At 44.4% G+C, this 18016-nt stretch overlaps 1 protein-coding gene across 1 annotated transcript in view; it reads right to left on the bottom strand.

Moving 5' to 3' along the window:
* The window catches only part of si:ch211-137a8.4 (sodium/potassium/calcium exchanger 1), a 30065-nt gene extending 17710 nt beyond the window's left edge, over positions 1-12355 (bottom strand). Inside the window, exon 1 of the mRNA XM_047595105.1 lies at positions 12194-12355. The gene's annotated coding sequence lies outside the window, so the exon portion shown is untranslated. The remainder of the gene's footprint in view (positions 1-12193) is intronic.
* Positions 12356-18016: the final 5661 nt, after the last annotated feature.

The following is an 18016-nucleotide window of genomic DNA, read 5'->3' as shown; positions in this document are numbered from 1 at the left end:
AATTATTCACAGATGAATCAAAAACACAAAGTGCCCTTTGACTGCTTTGATTCAGTCTAAGTATTTCTTGTTTTTTGTCTCTTTGTCCCAGCTGGCCACCAAACACAGTCTGACTGCGAGCCAATGAGATCAGAGGCTCTGTATTAAAGACGCCTCTGATTGGCCGCTCGGCTCAAAGCAGCATTCGATTGAACCAGGAAGTAAAGTCTTTACTGAAAAACAGAAGCTGAAGAAGAAAGGAAGGAAGGAAGGAAGGAAGGAAGGAGTGTTAAATGGGTAAGACGCTTTGATGTTAACCCTGTACAAGTGTCTTTTCTTGGAAAAGTTTCTTGGCTGGTGAGAAAAGAAGTTAAAGTCCTGAAGTCCTCTGGCTTCAGTAAATTCTGTCCTGGGTTTATCTGAAGGTTGTTATTGGTTTTCTTTGATCATCAGATGCTTTTACAACTAACTTTATGTGACCGGGTTCTTGGATGGTTTTGTTCCAGTTTCATACACCAGTGGTTGTGACGTTGTCCGGTTTAACTCTGATTAAGGCGTACACGTCCATTTCCAGTCTCATTATCTGGATGTCTTCATCAGATACGGAGACTCTGATTTTAGTCAGAGTAACATGTTTACATGCACTTAAATTATTGAGGCAGCAATTCAGTTTTTTCAAGTGTATGTAAACGCACTGAATGACCTTTTTTGTCATTTTTACAGACTATGTTCTTTTTTGCAACCTCACTGTCCACATATTATCTTTTATTGTTTGCTTGGACCCAAACAAAGATGGCTGCCAATCGTGAACTCCAGGTGTGGTCACGCAGGTAAAACTTGCTTCCTCTGTGTAAACTTTTTTCTACATGTTTTAAAAAAGTAATTTGCTTATTTATTCAAGCGTCTACATGTAGTGTTGTGATTATTCTCACTGAGCATCAGTCAAACTGCTGCTGCTGCTGTTGTAGTGGATTTAAACCCGGTGTGTTCCTGCAGCAGATTGCCCTCAGAGGGAACGGAGAGGCCTTTTAGTGTAAAGGTATTAAGCTCAGGTCTAATCCAGAGCTTGGAGAGCAGCCAATTTAAACGGGATTCGACCCACGGGGACGACACGTCACTCAGTCCATCTCTGTCTCTGGCGGCTGCTTCTAGTCTCTGTTTACATCTGTGCCTCGGCCCTGCAGCTCCATGTGTTTCCACAGATTATATTCAACCACTTCAGGGCTGTTTATTGTGAGGGAATCACTCAGAGTCATGTTTGGCGCCGATGGACGAGTCCAGTGCACAGCTCCTTCTAAATTCTGCACCACAAATGTTTGTACCTGTTCCTGTATAGATGGAACCTGGCACCAACTTGACATCAGGATTAAAAATAAAACTCTGCATGGATACAACCAATCACAGCCACAAACTTTGTGACACTAACGGCGCCGTCACCACTTGCTATAAAAACTGTTCCGGTTACTGGGTTAAAAAAACGAATTATCATCTAGAAACTGATCTTCATTTGATAGATCCGACATAAATGCCAGTTCATGTATCCTCTCGTTACAAATCTTGCCAGACTGGTTCCGTTTAAGCCCCTAATTCAGCAGAAACACCAAACATCTGCTCCCAGTGCTTTACCGCATTGTTGGACAAATACAAGATGGATGACGATGTCTTGTTGGCTTCTGTTTAATCTTCTTATTTATTTTCCAGTTTAAATCGTCCTTCAATTGATGGATACTTTTTAAACGCAAATCATGACAAATCGTGCTGCAGTCTCACAAAACTGGTTTTGCGCGATAAATTTCTCGAGATTAGTCGACGTGTGAACTCGGAGCAGCGTCAGAGTTTAAAAAGTCTTACGACAGAAGCAAAGGCACCAGAAAAGATGAGAAACTAGAGGGAGACGACGCAGGAGACGCCACAAACCTGTAAGTAGAACAGTTCTGAATGTGAGCAGCATGGGTTGTGATGGTTAGTTTGGAGGTGAGGGTCTCGTCGTGTTCCCTCTGTCCTGTATAACCTGCCTCTCGTCCCAATGAAGACTAGGATAAATGAATGTTTGCAGTCAGTTGCAAGCCCCAGACTGAAAGCAAGTGGCTCGCTTCTAAAACCGCAGCCATTTAGTGGTAAGCAGACGTCACTGTGCAGACACTTTCTAGAGCAGAATCCCTTTTCATTCGGGGAATAACTCGTCCAGGTTGGCGTAGATGCAGACTGACCGGTCTTGTCCGTCAAACAATGGCTCCTCGATGTGAGTCAATATTCAGGTGTAAAGTTTTTGCTGACGGAGAGAAAACTAATCTGCAGCCGGTCATTTTAAAAAAAATCTTCTCAGACTATTTGAATGTGTCTCAGTGTTGTGACGTTGAGTGATGGATTAATAAAGGCTCCGGCGCTGTCATTTTCTTTTGGCTGCAGATGTCGGTGCCTGGTGGAAGCTCAAAACTGTGTGTGATCTCTTTTTAATGCACACTTGTAATATTTCTCCTCTCTCTGCCTTGAAGCCACTCAGCTCTCCGACAGATTGAGCCAAGCTGGAGTTTTTTTTATTTATTTGTTCTTTTTAATTCAGCGTTGTGCCCTCATTACCATGCAGACCTATATTCTTTTCAAAACACAATTCCCTAATTATCCCTGCTGTCGTGGTTGTGCATCAGGAGCAGGGTTGAGAGGATGGAGAGGATGGGGAGGATGGGGAGGGAGGGAGGGGGGAGGTTTGTTCTGAAAGGGCTTTCATGTGCAACGCTGTTAGGGTCCATTTATTTTCAACTTGGCTCCTTCATCAAGAGAAACAAAAAACAAAAAAATGTTGAGCAAGATTTCTGTGTGCTGGTTCAGAGCAGTTTGTTCCTGATTATCAGGGACAGAGAAAAGAGGAAGCTTTTTATTTCCTGGAGCGACCGTTAGAGAACTTTAGAAGAAATGTGTAAATGAAGAGACTAATAGAATAGAAGCTAATGATGAAGTCAGGTTATAGGTCCAAGCAGAGTTCGACGTGACGCGTTTCGTGAAGTGTTTTCTTAAAATCAGTGCAGTTACAGTGCTTTACTTTTATACCTACGTAAAAGTATGTATCATCTCCCCTTGGTTGATTTATCCAGGTCAGTAGCTTTAGGCAGCCGTTTCCAAAATGGCCGCATTTTCTGCAGGGAAATCTTTGCTAATTTAGAAATATTAATTAATATATATGATTTATGTTGTTGCTGATATTTCAATAAGTATTAGTACTTTGTTGAATGGTAAATGGTCTCGCTTTTCATATAACACTTTTCTTTTCCAGTCACAGACACATGGCGCATACATGTAGCCTGATGATCTGCATGGTGCCTACAAAAATACAACTTTTCTTTTCAAATTTAATTAACTTAAATGTGAACACTGCATAATTTATTCCACATTAGTGAAATATTTAGATATTTTTCTTGTTCTTCTATGAGATCTGGTGTTTCAGAAGGCGTAACCTATAGAATGAATAATATATATTCATCATTTTCAGTCCATCCTTTTCTACCAAAAGGCAAAATAAGAAAGTCATAAAATGGGAGAAAATGCAACCCAAGGTCCTTGAAAGCTCCTTTAAGCTCTTCAGATGGTTTCCTCTATCAGGCCTCATGTTTTCGCATTTATCTCCCGGGCTGCTGGCGTGCTGCTGCTTTCTAACCGTGACAACCACAGATATCAACCTGGAGACCTGACAGCTCGCTGCTGCTGAAACAGGCTTTGCAGCATGTGTCTCGTCCCGATGCACAGCGGCGTCGACTGTCAGCGAGTGATGCACAGATTTGTCTTTGGAGTAAACAGATCTTCAGGAGGAAATGAAATCTGAGCTCTTTAATCAGCCTGAGATGTTGAAACAACGGCCTCGAAGGAGATCGGGTTAAGAGCCGCTGCTCGGATATTAAAAGCTGCGGCACGTTCTCGTTTTTAAATCACAGACTGTGGGTTTCAAACGTCCGTCCGTAGGCCTGTAACACCTGTAAACCCTACAGGCCAGCGTCAGGCTCTGCAGCCAACCTTCACCTCTGACCTCTGACCTCTGACCTCGGAGGTCGGGAGAAAAGAGGATTTCACCACAGGGAGCAATAAAGTTTCAAACTACATGACACTTGATTTTAAGCCTGTTAAATCCATCACAGGGATCAGGAAGGAGCAGCACGCAAAGCTCTCACATAGGTTTACATGTGATGTAAGTTAACTGGTCAACACAAACAAAGCTCAGAGGATCGTGACATCAGGGCAGGATGATCTCAGCAGAGTTCTGGTTTATCGAAACAGTAGTCGATTCGGTTTGTGTCCTGAATGCTCTCTGCAGCCGGCGTCACGCTGCTGGAGAATTACTTCATTTATGTCATTAAATAATTCATAAAATAAGATATTTGCATCCATCCGTCTCCACATGCGTCCCCAGCTAGAACCGGAGACCTCATCTCAGCCTGCATGTAAATGAGCTGCAGCGCCACCATGTGGTCAGTAGAATATCGTATCAGCTGATGGATCTCTACCTACCACTGGACCAGAACCAGGAGCAGCTGGTTGCTGACTCGGGGAGATGATCCAGATTTAGGAACAAGCTGCAGGGTTTGGAACGGGCGTCGAGTGTAAATAGAACTCGGGCTGATGTGATTGATTGATGTGTCTCCATGTGTTATCTTGAGCTCGTTGCTTCGTATCCCTGCTTCATATGTACTGTTGTAGATAAAAGTCTGCACCGGTGTAAAGAACTTCCACAGCAGACGTATTCAAGTTTGGTTCAGTTTTTAGGAAACTGTGAAACAAATTCAAAAGGTTGAGTTTTTATTTGCAGTAATAGTTTGTTCTTTGCATCTTCAGACCAGAGCTTGATGAAAGTTGCACGACGCAGGACCTGGCTCTTCCCTCGGATCAGAAGCTGACTGTGCTTTGTGACCTCTGTTTCGTTCGGGCGCCAAATGAATAACTAACTCTGCATGATTGTAACTTTCACTATGGTTCACTGGTTAAACTATGAGCCGTCAAACTGCGAGTGAAACAGCTGACACAGGCTAAAGTTGCAGAACTGCCCTGAGGGAGTAAATTCATCTCGTCTTTGCTCATTGGCGTCAAATCAAAGCATTAAAACCGTCGACCGCATCCTTTTCAGGAAAGAGAAAATAAAGGTGTGGACTTTCTGTCACTTAGGAATCTCGTGTCATTTAAATGCTAAACATAGCATCACTCGACTCGCTCCTCAACTGTCTCTGTTCATACTATTGTATCTGAAGCCGATATCGACCAACGAGAAATAAAAGTACAGAAATGTTCTGGAAAATCCCTGTTGCAGTTTTCCTACCTTGGGTTTTTCCACTTGTTTTGTTCAGATTTGTAAATGAAATTAAATGAAAACAGGGACTGAGATAAGATTACAACTATTTGAGTCGCTGAGAAACAAACAACTGGCCGAGGTTTCTGTGCCACCTCAGTGTGAACGTGAGTCTGAGCCCGGACACCGACCAAAACCGTTCTGGTGCCTCCAGCAAGTCCATGTGCTGTGATTTGTTTTTGGCAAAAACGCAGGAACTGATGTGTGCTGGGTGGTCTGACCCCAAGAGTCCAGGTGTGAACACTGATCTGGTGTCAGTCTACATGTGTGTGAACACACAATGAGTCCTGGTCCCATTAAAGACTACTGACCAGAGGAGGTCAGCCATAGCTTATAAACGTGGATCCAGAAACATCAAGACAACAAAGGATGCAAACTTGAGAGCTAACAGCTAACAGCTAGCACCTAGCCATCTGTACACGTTACTGTTCATGTGCCAAAAAGCAGTGACAGAGTTTTATTTTGTTTCGTGATATAAAAAATAAAGTTAGACGTTCTCCCTCTTTTCTGTCTCTCATCTCTGTGAGTTGAGTCCAGACCAAACATCAGTCACGAGCATCGAGCTAAACGAAAGCAGTGACGCTAACCTAGAAGCAGAACCGGAACCAGGGCTGTTCCTGCCACGGTGCAGATCTCAGAAGTAACTGGAAATGAAGAGCAGGCAGAACGAGAGTTCTTCAGGTTTTGTTTAAACCATCCAGCTCTAAGTTGTTGTTTTTTGTGATAAGAGCTTATACAGTTTTAGTTTTCATCAAATTGGCGACGCTCCTGCAGAGTTTGATGGTTTTTTGAATGTTTTTTTGTTGCATTCAACAGAATATCCCCCGTCTTTCCTCAACATCCAAACTCTCTCGACCTTGTGTCTGTTCTTTGAGCTCCACATGTCCGGGTTCATCCTCGTCTTCAGAACAAGATCATGAGCTGTGATGACAACAGTCTCCCTCGGACCAGCAACAATAATGACGATGAACCAATGATTTCTAAATGTCATGTAGAGGCTTGAGAACCACTTGTTTCATAGACTGGAAGCACAAACGCAACTGGTCTCCAGTTAATGTTGAAAAAAGGATCAATGTCTTCAATGAACAAAGAGCGTGTGGAGGGATGTCTGTTCAGGGTTTGCTTGCAACAATTCAGGATCTGAACACCTCAATGAAAGTTTCTCCTTTTATCGTGCTCACATATCTGCAGAGAAAAAAGCTACAAAGCAACATCTACAGTTTAGATTTTGGCGAGAAGTCTGGAGCTGTGGGCGACCGGAAGCACAGATGCATCATGGACAATAAACCTCCACAATTTTCTATTTCCAAAAAAACATAATATAATTCCAACTGTGCAGCACTCGTCCTACATTAACTGAACCATTAAACTAACCACAGTTTAACCTTGAGACTGAAAAACTAAAAACTGTTTGAGTTTATGTGAACGATTCTTACTCACAGAATTTAATTAACAGTTAATTAAATGACGTCTTTATTATATTGATGTAAAACTAATTCTGTTCCTTCCAGAACATCTTCTCTGTGAGAAATTGGTGTAATACGTGTAATAAGTGTAATACATAAGTGTATTTTAGTACATGGATCATATAGTATATGATCCATATAGCATATGACCCCCCCGTTCAGCATCTTCTGTCCATAGTGGCATCAGTATAAGAGCCTATTATGGCGTTACAGGCTCCGACCCACAGACTAAATGCCTTGTTTCTACGCGCCATGGGAGCTTTCTATAGAGCCGCGACTCCCTCCTTCAACAGAGAGGCCCCTTCATCACGCTCCCCTCCTCCTCCTCCTCCCCCCTCCTCCTCCTCCTCTCATCCTCCTCACTCTCTTCTCCCTCAGACACAGACAAGCCTTTATCTGCCCATCATGTGCTCGCTCTCTCTTTCTCTTTTTTCTCTGGCCTGACCCTGTTTTCCACAGCGAGCATACATGCTGGTTAGGATTTTGGGGGGGAAGCGCACACTAACACACACACACTAACACACACACACACACACACAGATAGTGGAAAAGGCTGATATTTGGAAAGCCAGTGAGATATTTTATCCATGGCAACACTATCTGTCTGTGGAGCTTAATACCCATTTGATGTTATCTCTTAAGTCTTTCCAGCAGGTTTTTTTTTTCCTGGTCAAATAATCTCACATCTAAATAATCAACATCTAAACTGGAGTTTGACCACTGGCTCTGTGGACGGGAGACATGACGCAAAACAACGCTAGTAAAGAACAATTCTCTGTAGAGCTGCAGAAAACCACCTCTTAATCCGCTGGTTGTAACATTTTGATTTGACATCTTCAAATCAACTTTCCGGTCCAGCCAGGAGACGAGACAATCCAGAAATATTCACAGACAACAAACTTCAGACGTCCACCCTTCCACCAAACTAATGTTGGATTCAAAATTCAGTCTTAAACTCTCTGGACAAAAGACATAAAACAACTAAAGCAAACAACAAAACTAGAAATTCTGATTCTTTGCTCGTTCTATGAAACGTCTTTGAACCCATTTTTCCGTCCAAGCAGCGGAAAAACTCAGTTTACATCAAAGCAGAAAAAGGAAAAAAATCTTCAAATCAGCGAAGACAAAAACAGATTCATGACTTCAATGATCAAATTCTCTCCAAACTGGAGACGTGAACAACATTTTCACCACAGCAGTAGATCGATACATTTTTGTTTTGTCATTCATTCTATAAAACATCTGAATGTTCCCGGGGCTCAAGGTGACAGAAAAGGCAACAAATCTGCAAATAATGTTTCTGATTCATGACTTCAACCCGGTTTGGACATAAACGGGTCAAATAATCTCCACGTGTGCATCTAAACTCAAACCTGAGCTTCTGGACAAAAGTGACATAAAACAACCTCAGTGAACAAAACTTCTCTGTGGAGCTGCAGCAAACTAAGTTATTTCATTCATCACTTATGAACCCGATTTTCTGTCCAAAATCCAAAATACTCGCGTGTTTACATCGATGCAGAATAAGAGAAATGCAACAAAAAATGGGTCAAATAATGAATTTATGTGGAGCGGACTTTAAAATAAAGCTTCGACCAATCAGCCTCCAGGTTTCTTTAAACGTGAAGCTGAATGAGCCATGAATGAGGTCAGGTGTGCTTCACTCCAGCTCTGCAGCTCCTCCAGCTTCACGCGTGTTCAGGTTGTTCAGGCGTTTTGGTTTTTATTTTCCAGGCAGCAGCTGCTTTCATCCGCCGTCTCCTAACGTGTGAAAGCGTCTGGAGCTGCTGCTCCATCCATCACGGCGCTCGCTGTCACAGTCGAGCGGCTGTCGCGGGATTTTTATTTTTTTTATTTTACAATCAGTTTTCATTTACTACAGCGGTGACTTGTGAGTGTGATAAAAATAACGGCACACGCGCGGCAGGTTACATAACTCACAGTCTGTGAGGTGAGGAATGTAACAGAAAGTCAGAGCTGACCACAGATCATCAGCGCCGTCTCCAGAAAAGTTCACATTCCTGTGAACATGTGGGATGAAGTGAGCGGTTTCTACGCCGGATTTGAAACGAGCCACATGATGCACATGTGACTGGAGACGAGCAGAGGAAACGTACCAACAGTTTCCTCATTGTCCTCCCACAGCGGACGCCATGTTCCCGCCGACCGCGACCATTTTCCTCCCTGAGTTCTGGACACGTGGCTCAAACTTTCCTCAACCTGTCCTCCGTCTTCGTCCTCTTCCTTCCTTTGGTTTGTCTAATCACTCTTTCTTCTGACCCTTTAAATGCATCCTCCTTCATCCTTTCCTCTTCCCCACATGTCCTCCTCTTACCTTCATTTTCTTTTTCTCAATCTCTTACTTGCTGTTATTTTTCCCTTTGTCTTCTCTTGTCCTTCCTTTACTTCAAACTCTCTTTACACCCTCATCCTCCTTTTTCTGTCTCCCTCCATCTTTTTCTTCCACTTATCCATCCACTAGTTAAAACCTCCTGCAGTGACTTGTCTTTTTTTAAATCAATCTGCGCTGACAGACATGTTTTTAGATATTTCTTTTTTTATGTATCGTCTGTTTCTGGAGGCACAGAACTTATGTAACGCTACAGAGAGGAGACGGGTCTCATGTCTGACCCCAGGGAGCTCAGACGTCCTCTCAGACCATTTATCCAACACAATGATGAACATCTACACACATGTTCTGATTCTACTTTTCTTTCAGATTTCCTTCCACCTCCTCCTCTGTGTCCGTGGAAAACGACTAAACTACTGTGAAAACTGCTCCTTAGTGTCGCCTCATGGATGGATTCAATGCACGGAGCACATTCCTTATATAATTGTGCAAATTATGCTCATTTCATTTAAGTTTCATTTTGTGTGTTTTTCTTTAAATTTAAACGTATTAACTTCTAGTTTCTGCTTAAATCTCTCTCAGGGCTTTTTATTCTCAGCATCAGAGCTGGTTTATAATCCAGCGTCAGATGAACTGGAGCTCGAAAGGAATTGTTGTGAAGCTTTTAAAGGGATGTTTATTCTTTCATTTCTCATCTTTGTTCCTTCTTCCCTCCTTTAATTCATCTTTAAAGTCACCTACGCTCCCGTGAGGTCAGAAGCTCCACAAACATTTAACAGATGGTTTATGGATGAAGGAAAAGGTCATTTTAACTAAATAACTCGCCCTCCTCCAGCTTCCATTTCTTACTTTTCATCCATCTTTAAACTCTCCCTCTTCTTTCCCTCCTTTCCTGTCATTGTTGCCCCCCTCCTATCCCCCCCTCTCCTCCCCCATCCTCCCTCCTTTGTTACGCTAAAAGCTGTCGCTACTCGTGAGCGCGACGCGCGCACCCGGGCTCAGTTTTATTTCATTTATTTATTTCATTTTTATTTTATTTATTTCATCCTCTGGCGGGGGCGCGCTGGAAAATAGAACAGAAGCCTTATGAGAAGGAGGGGATGCGCGCTCCCGCGGCCGCGGGGAAGGGAAGGGGAGGGGGCAGTCAGCCATCGAGCCGTGCACGCGTGCGCATGCCCGAGACAGCAGGTGCCGAGCCTCCGTTGAAGGAGAAAAAAAGGAGCTAATTTGCATTGCTAATGAGCCCCTCTGAGCCTCCTCCCCCTCCATTTTGGGGGCAAAGGAGCTTCTAATATGGCGACGTGTTTTCATCCGTGCGCTTCTTTTCCTCCCAGACAAACACACACAAATAAAGACAAAGACCTGGAAGAATCTCTGCTGCTGTCCAGCTTCCAACACGAAATAACCGAGTCAGAGAGGAAATAAAAAGCTGAAGCCGGTTAAAGGGACGTAAATAAAAAGCAGACTGGTCCTCGTGGAGACGTCTGGAGGAACTCGTGTGGCTCAAAGAACCCGATTAAAGGCGTTTACAGTCCGAACAAAAGGAGGCTGAACATGTGGCCTCAGAGACCGTTAGATGATCAATGAACCAGGGCGAACACGGTGATGGGGGGGGGGGGGGGGGGGGGGGGGGCATCAACCTCATCATCAACATCATCATCATCAACCTCATCATCAGCAGCAGCAGCAGCAGCAGAGAGGATCTCTCTCTCTCTCTCTCTCTGTGAATTCCTCATTGAGTCAAACAAGTGAAGCGCCAAATCCCCAACAAGCAGAGCCCTTGTCTATTGTGGTGGTGGAGGGGAGGGGGGTGAGGGGGGAGGCTGGAGCACCAACCTCTCAAACCTCCAGCCTCTTTGTGGGGATCTGCGCACATAATTCACATTATAGTGAATGAATCGGTTTGATTTAAAGCCGAATCTCCGTCCACGCTGACCTCGTTCTCATGTGACGTCTGGACCTGTTTGTGTCTCTGCCTCCTGTTCTCATGTGTTTCTGTCTGATGCCTGTCGCCATGTGCGAGGAGCGCTTCTTTTTTCTTTTTTTTTTTTTTACATGCGCTTCATCGAAAATGGCTGAGACGAGACGCCCCCCTCCTCCTCTCCCCCTTCCCCTCCCTCCTCTCCAGTCTGTGGAACCTCTCCATCTGAGCGCGCATTCTGTGGACATCTTCTTATTTTATTGCTCTCTTCTTATTGTTGTTGTTGTCGTTCAGACGCATAAACGCGCTCCTCGGGATTTAGGTTTTATTCTACTGAGAACACACACACACACACACACACACACACGTCAGATGCACACAGGAAGATTTCACAATTGGTCGTAAACGTCTCCCCCAGAGACGCGTCTACATGCAACATAGAAATGGATCAAAAAAACATCAGCCTGAAGGAATAAAACCATAAATCATAAAGCTCCAGCTGAATATGTAAAGCCTTCATGTTTTAAATGCACAGCTTCATCCTCTGTGGCTCCACAACGCGAAGAAACAAAAACACAGACGAGCCTCCACGCAGACCAGACACCCGGACCGAGCCAGAGTCTCATTGATCCGGGACATGTGATTAACCCGCGCCGCCTCATTCCAGCCTCATCACATTTATTATTTCTATTATAACCATTATTATTATTATTATTGAATCCATTCCCTCTCTTTTATTCTTCCAGAAAGCTCTGAGATCCGCGGGGGTTCGTCCCCAACAACAGCCCCGCTCATTGTCCCCCTCTCTGCCTCCTGGCGCACACCGGAGACCCTTCCACCAAACGCGACAAAAACAAGACCCCCCGCCCCCCACCACCACACCACCTCCAAGTCAGCATCACCTCACCTCGGTGAGCACCACCACCGCCTCCACTACTACTACTACCGGGGTTAATTTGGCCGTTAACGGCTAATTACCCGCTGGCTAATCGCCATTAAACGCATTCCCGCGACCTGTAGCGTCCCGCTGCGAACGAAACGTCCAGTTTAAGAGGTGAAGCAAATATCAATCAAAGAGGCAGACGCGGGCAAACAGCGGGAGAGGCGATGGGAGAACAGGGGAAAGAGGAAGAAATGAGCAAACCAACCTCCTTTTGGTGCGTAAATCCGTTTCCAAGCGCGTGGAGAGAAAGGTAATAAGCTTGTTGTGTTGGACGAGAAAAGACGCTGCCGGGTCTAAATCCTACCACCATCCTCCCTCTCCCTCCCTCTCTCTCTCTCTCCCTCTCTCTCTCTCTCTCTCTCTCTCTCCCTCTCTCTCTCTGCCAATTGTGTGAGATGGAATTGGCGCGATGAGTCGAGGGGGGGCGTTGGCAAGTCTCTTTAGGCACACATGCATTCGCGCACGCACGCAGGACGCCCTCCACCTCGCTAACTCCCATATGGTTGCCCCTAGCAACCAAGAAGACCACCACCACCACCACCAGCCCCGCCCACCTCCAGTTCTTCAGGACCCCCCCCCACCCCCTTCCCCATCCCTCCTCCCTTACCCAAATGTCATCCCCCAGATGTAGAGTGGGTAAAGAGAATCTATTTAATATCTGGTCTGAGGTTAATCTCCTCGTGGACGCAAAGTGATGCAAACTTTCTTAATGGAGGCTCCAAAAAAAGACAGAAAGAAAAAAAAGCAGGAAGATGAGCAATAGAATGGGGTGGGGGTGAGGTGGGGGGGTCAACTACTTCCAACCAACCCTCCCGTGGTGGTTGCTCCATTCACGGCTCAGCCATTGTCTTCCACCAGTGTGTGTATGGAGGCCAGAGAACAATGGGGGCAAAGCATCAAGGCAAGAAGAAGAAGAAGAATGGGGAGGGGAAGGAGCCCCCCCCCACCCCCCACCCTCCCTCCCACCTCTGCCCTCCCATGCACCCCCACCTCAGTCCTCCTCTTCATACAGAGTCAACTAGAAGAAGATGGAGACAGAAAGTGCTGCATTCACTCTACAACCCCCGGATGTCCCACTCTGCTCCACTCCACTCTGTTTAAGGCTGGATTTATGCTGGGAATTCATTTTGCAGAAAGAGTCTTATTCTTATAGAGTTAACTTCCCACTCTGACATTATTTCTGAAAACTTCTCTGATCAGAACATAGAACGATAAGGAGGAGAAAATAAAAAACATTGTAAAACAAATATAGGTTTTATCTAATAAGTGTTTGGAGCTGGATCATTTTTCAAACTATTTTAGACTCTTACACAGAAACGATCTTATCTATGTTTAGAATGTTCAGAATAATGAATGATTTTCATTTAAATAACGTGGAGACTTTCACCTTTATCCGACAGCAACATTCCTCTTCTACGGTTGATTTTTATAACGTTGTGATTGTGAGTGAAAGTTTTTATGATCAGGAAATAGTTTCTCTTCCACGCTGCACTTTGCTCCGTGTCATCACATCTACATAATGAGACGCCTTTTACGAGACCTCTATGAAAACCTCACGCATACATACGAGAAGCAACTAAATAAATAATGCAATAAAATAAGTAACACATTTATGAGGCGGCAGAGCAGAGCCTGGTCACAAACAGACGCTGCAGCTGCATGAGGGAAGGCTGCAGACTCACATGGAGGCTTTTTGTCTGCAGAGTGCTCCAGTGCAGCTTTGAACCATTTAGGCCACAAAAAAAGTAGAAAAAGCTGCAGAGTTCAGAGGGATGTGAAGCGGAAAGAGCAGCAGAGGTTTGATATTTATTTTATTTTATTTGAGAAGCATCTGGAGCTAAAGCACCTGTAGACTGCAGCGGGGTCTCTCATCGCAAACGGACCGAGATGTGTCCGTCAGTGTGTGGTGGAGCGTTGACGATGATTGGACACGACAGCCAGCAGCCTCCCTTCCTTGTCCTCCCCTCCCCGGAGATGAGGAGAAAAAGGAGCAGGAGAGGAGAAAGAGGGAAAGATTTAAGAGAAACTACGAGGAAGCCGTCCTGACTTTGGTCGACGTGGTGATAGACGCTCAGACCACAGTTATTTATCAGATCATTTATCACACGTCCAGTAGCTGCAGCGTTCTGGGGGGAAAAAGTTACCAAATGAAATGTGTTCAGTCTCTACCTCTTTTTTTTTCTTTTTTTCTTTTAAAGCCAACATAAACCCCTCTGAAGGCTAATGAAACTAATCTCAGATATGCGGGGGCAAGTCGAGCGAGGTTTAGTGCCGTCTTCTGAGACTCATCGTATTAAAAGTACAGAAAGGAAGAAGCTGGAGCTGTAATTCAGCGGCAGGAGTGCTGAGTCAGACCGGTTTCTGCTCCTCATCACCAGCCGACCGTCTGCAGATCGCTCCATATGCTCTGCAGCTAATGAGGCTTTGAGACCAGCAGCACCTACAAAATCCCAGCCCCACCCACCTACACACAAACCTGCTTCCTCCTGATCCGAAGAAACATAAAAATGCTTCAAAATAAATAGACTGATAGTAACAGCCTCTTAGTCTGACTTCTCAAAGTTTATCTGGAGTCTGGTCATGCTTCTGCAAAGGACTGTCGGCCCAATCAGATCATCTGGGGGCGGAGCTTCACCTGGTGATGGACGTAGATGTGGTCATAGATTGATTTACTATCATTTAATGATTTATCTCCTCCTCTCCAGTTAAACCCAGACATGAGCAGAGAGTTACTCCCCACAGAGGACGACACAGGGAGCTAAATGCTAAAGAGATCCAGATAGTGTTTCTCTCTGAAATTCTCTGGATTAGTCTGGACCACCTACATAAAACATCTGTGGTGGAAAGTTGTCATAGAGTCTCTCTGTTGGGAACTGATTCTCCTCCTGCAAAGATCTGCTGGACCAATCAGATTGTTTGGGGGCGGGGCTTCATGTAGATGTAGGTGTAGAAACATGACAGCATATCGGGCATTTCAGCAAAATCTTTATTTTAGTTTATTTTTATGGTTGAAACTCGTCTATTTATGACACGCAATAGAGTAGTAGTAAAAAGCTACAGCATCTCTAATTAGCAAGTTGAGGATGCTGGGATTACGCATCCTGCTCAGAGATGATGTTTTTATAATTCTTAGGTCCTTGGAGAAATTAACAACACGTTACAAATAAGAGTTCAGGTCTCAGGAGGTTCAGTCTCAATAAGAAAAGTCAGTGAATAACATGATCATCAGGGAAGAAGAGGAAATCAGAATCAGAATTACTTCATTGATCCGAAGGGGAAATTACCTTTCGTTACAGCAGCTCCTGCTCAAAGTGTTCAGGACAAAGAGCAACGTAGGCAACAAGAATATATAAGAATAAACAGGTAAGACACTAAGAGAGTCCCTCAGGTTTTATATGTTTGAGATGACGCTGAGGTTTGAGCTTAAGCTGGTGCATATATTTACTGTGATTACTGCAGGAGGATCGAGAGGAGAAGGAGCAGCAACAGTGAGATGAAGGTATGAAAACATATTGTGTGTTGAATTGTTTCTGTTGTGCATCAGACTCAGACTTTAACGTGACGACTTTGACCAGTTCAGAATCAGACTCAGAAACCTGAACGTTTATTTGTCTTTGCTTCTAGTAGAAACCAGACAAATGAGTGGATGTTGAAGACTAATGAGCCTCGTACCTGAACCCATCTATCTATCTATCTATCTATCTATCTATCTATCTATCTATCTATCTATCTATCTATCTATCTATCTATCTATCTATCTATCTATCTATCTATCTATCTATCTATCTATCTCAAACAGATAAAGACGAGAGGACACACACCCCGAAATAACACATACACACACACACAGTCCAATGTCGTCTGGATGTCAGACAGGGAGGTGTCTAGCTGAGCCTGTGGTGACAGCTGTGTGTGTGTGTGTGTGTGTGTGTGTGTGTGTGTGTGTGTGTGTGTGTGTGTGTGTGTCTGTGTGTGTGTGTGTGTGTGTGTGTGTGTTAACAGCACATTAGTCGCAGGACAAACACAAACAGAGGATGGAGATCGACAGACAAAAATAAAAAATCAACAGACGGAAGGAAAGACTGACGGAGGAAGAAACGAGACGGAGGGAGAACCAGACAGTGACATAAAGAGAGAGGGAGAGGGAGAGGTGTTGGTGGAGTGAGAAGGATGGAAATGAAAGAGAGAGGGAGAGAGAGTTTGCCTGAGGACAGAGACCGGCCTTGGCACGCCTGGCTACAGCAGAGGCTTCTGGGTAATAAATAACAGTCATTGGTTTGTCAGCAAAGACATAGACAGACAGACAGACAGACAGACAGAGGGACGGACGGAGGAACCCGTCCTACGTCTGGTGCCTGGTGACTGTCAGGAGTTAACTGAAGACTCTTCTCTGAGGTCCAGCTGAACCAGGTCTGCAGATAATATCCACCTTCTTCGTGTTGTCTTCGTATCGTTTCCTGTCAGAATGTCAGGAACCAGTCGAGTTTATTGGTGTCGTGGTGGAGGATAAACTTTGCTCTCGTCCTGTTGCTGTCATGGTAACAGTAAATGATGAATGACAACAAACGGCCCAATAAAGTCTTCCATAGAACAGCAGGTGAAGTCTACAGGTGGTCATAGGTCATTTGGAAACAATACAAAGCTTTAGGGATGAAACACCTGGTCGTGCAGATGTTGTTGGTTGTTGTTGTTGTGCAGTTGTTGCTGGTTTCTGTGCTGATGTTGGTGGTTGTTGTGTAGATGTTGGTGGTTGTTTTTTGTGCAGATGTTGTTGGTTGTTGTGCAGATGTTGTTGGTTGTTGTGCAGATGTTGGTGGTTGTTGTGCAGATGTTGGTGGTTGTTGTGCAGATGTTGGTGGTTGTTGTGCAGATGTTGGTGGTTTCTGTGCAGATGTTGTTGGTGGTTGTGCAGATGTTGGTGGTTGTTGTGCAGATGTTGTTATTGTTTTTTGTGCATATGTTGTTGGTGGTTGTTGTGCAGATGTTGGTGGTTGTTGTGCAGATGTTGTTGGTTTCTGTGCAGATGTTGGTGGTTGTTGTGCAGATGTTGGTGGTTGTTGTGCAGATGTTGGTTGTTTCTGTGCAGATGTTGTTGGTTGTTGTGCAGATGTTGGTGGTTGTTGTGCAGATGTTGATGGTTGTTGTGCAGATGTTTTTGGTGGTTGTTGTGCAGATGTTGGTGGTTGTTGTGCAGATGTTGTTGGTTTCTGTGCAGATGTTGGTGGTTGTTGTGCAGATGTTGGTGGTTGTTGTGCAGATGTTGGTGGTTGTTGTGCAGATGTTGGTTGTTTCTGTGCAGATGTTGTTGGTTGTTGTGCAGATGTTGATGGTTGTTGTGCAGATGTTTTTGGTGGTTGTTGTGCAGATGTTGTTGGTTTCTATGCAGATGTTGGTGGTTTCGGTGCAGATGTTGGTGGTTTCTGTGCAGATGTTGTCGGTTGTTGTGCAGATGTTGGTGGTTGTTGTACAGATGTTGGCCTTTATCGTCAGGGCAGATAAATTTATTGGATTCATGATACTTTTTGTCTTGGTGAATCTTTGACAACATCTTTAAAACTTTACTTGTACAGTTTTCAGACTGAACCCGACCTTCATATCTATCTCTGCTGGTGAAAATGTTTTTTTATCTGAAAGTAGAAACAATAGCGTCCTCCTCCTCCTCCTCATCCTCCTTATCTCTTCAAGGCCGTTGTCCTGGTCCTGAAATCTGGTTCCTCGTTGTGGTTTTGGTTTGATAACGTCATAATATGATCAGATTATATTTACACAGAGAGTTGAACAGTTTTGTGTTGTAGTTTCAGGGTTTGTTGTGTGTGTCCAGGAGCTTGAGGCGGATGGTGGGTGAGGAAAGTGTAGAAAGTTAACGATGATGTCGCTGGTCAACAAATCTCGCCCATAGAGCTGAAGATGATGATGAGGTTTCAGGTGAATGTTCTAACCCTAACCCTCATGCTAAGCTACATGCATGAGTAAGCTTGTGTCTCAGTGTTACCTGTCAAATTCATTTCTATCCTGTCCATCCCAGCTC

Source organism: Mugil cephalus, chromosome 9 (assembly GCF_022458985.1).
Source record: "Mugil cephalus isolate CIBA_MC_2020 chromosome 9, CIBA_Mcephalus_1.1, whole genome shotgun sequence".
Lineage (NCBI taxonomy): Eukaryota > Metazoa > Chordata > Actinopteri > Mugiliformes > Mugilidae > Mugil > Mugil cephalus.
Note: the sequence above shows the minus strand (reverse complement) of the source record. Positions and strands in the feature narration are given on the sequence as shown.